Source organism: Helianthus annuus, chromosome 4, assembly GCF_002127325.2.
Source record: "Helianthus annuus cultivar XRQ/B chromosome 4, HanXRQr2.0-SUNRISE, whole genome shotgun sequence".
In the NCBI taxonomy this organism is placed as follows: domain Eukaryota; kingdom Viridiplantae; phylum Streptophyta; class Magnoliopsida; order Asterales; family Asteraceae; genus Helianthus; species Helianthus annuus.
In genome coordinates, this window is record NC_035436.2 from 52,017,338 (window position 1) to 52,019,242 (window position 1,905).

The following is a 1,905-nucleotide window of genomic DNA, read 5'->3' on the forward strand; positions in this document are numbered from 1 at the left end:
TGAAAATATTTTTCTAAGTGTTTATATTTTTAGAAAATTTTGCCATAGTTTCCCCTAAAAATGGAGGTTTCCATGCTTTCAAGCATGTCATTTTCTTTTGTAAAAATCACTACAATCAATTTACAATCATCAACAAACAACATTCACTTACCAATCTTGCCAAAATCATGCTTAATCTACTACTTCATGAACTTGAAAGTTTATGAAACTTTGTAGTAACTTGGTAGTGTGTTTGGTGAGTTTAGTTACCCTTCAAAATGTTTAATTTTTTAAAAACTTCATTTTTAAAGGAGTTGGATGTTTACAACTTCACAACACATTTTCTAAAAATGCTTCTTTATGTAATCTTCTTGTTACACAAGTGTTTCTACACTTGTTTAACCATTAAAAATATTGTTTGTTTATGTAAGAACCAAGATCCACTAAAACTCTTATTTTAAGCTTGGTTCTTTTGAAAAACGATTCATAAATCTTAGATCTATATGATTATTAATTCACTTTGATTATTATTTTTCAAGAAACCAAAGTATCCTTTTCAAGTTCATGATTCAAGTGTGGATGATCCTTCATCCTACAACCTTCTTACTTTCTCATCTTGCTAAACTATGTTTTTAATCATGATCTAGCAAGATGTTATGATGATCAACATCATCTTTACAAACAATCAATGATCAACAAGCATTCATACCATAAACAACTTAGTTTCAATAAGATTACTTCATAAATCAAGCTTATGTTCAAGTTACATGCTTATGTTCTTTAGTGTTCTTGAAGTTTTGATTATGATACTTCTTTAATCACTAAAAATGGATTTAAAATAGAGTGTTTAAGGATCTTCCCACTAGCTCAAGGCTAGGGATGATTTAAGTGAAGAAAGTGAGTGGATAAAATCAAATAAGAAAGGTCCTTCAAAATCCAAAGCCACCAAGCTTCCTTATATGATCTCTAGCTTCTTTGTGTGTATGTAGAATGTATGGAAATGAAGGAATGAAGATGATGGTGGGTGTGGGTGATCTTGGCCGAAAGCATAAGAGGGAGAGAAGAGAGTGTAGTGTGTGTTTGAGTGTGTGAAAGTTATGAGCTCTAGTTTCTCATGTACACTACTTATAACCATTTAGAGGACTTAACCCTTGGATAATATGCTTCATTGGTGCCAACAAGATCTATTAAACAATTGAAGGAAAATCAAGAGTGGGGGCCACTTGGGGCCGTCCTCTAGGTGGGGGGGGGGTCTTAGCATAGGTTAAACTAAATTAGTTACAATCTAGTTTAATTTCAAGTATTAGTTACATGTCTTGGTTATTAGATATTTTTAGTAGGTGTTAGGATGTTCGGGGATCATAACTAGCTTGGAAACATTAAAACAATGCTTCTAGTGTAATTTTGATGTTTCGGGTAGTGTCCGGTTGTTTGGTTAGATACTGGTTCGTTAAAGTGCTAAACTATACAGTTTAGTGTTCTTTATGTACCCTTTTGTGACACTTTTAATTCCTGACACTTAGGAAAGTATTCAGGACCATTTTACCATGTTTCTGCATAATTTTAATGTGTTTAAATGCTGATTTATGCTGAATTTTGCTGAATTCAGCACTTTGGGTGAGTTTTAGGCACTTTCTGTGTCACACCCCAACCGATGGCGGAATCATCGGGGCATGGCACTGAGCGAAACAGATTGTCCCGAAGTTTCCATAACAATTATCATCACTATTGAGTTTAAATTGACACGTCCCATACCGTGTCCCAAATAACAAACAAATTATTACATATAACAACTAGTCAAATATTCTATTCCGACAACTCAGATTTAAATGAAACAAATAAATATTGTTCAGATGCTCCTAAAGACCCAGCCTGACAAGATCTACAGACAACTATACTCTAGTTGCTTTTTCCTAATAGACAACT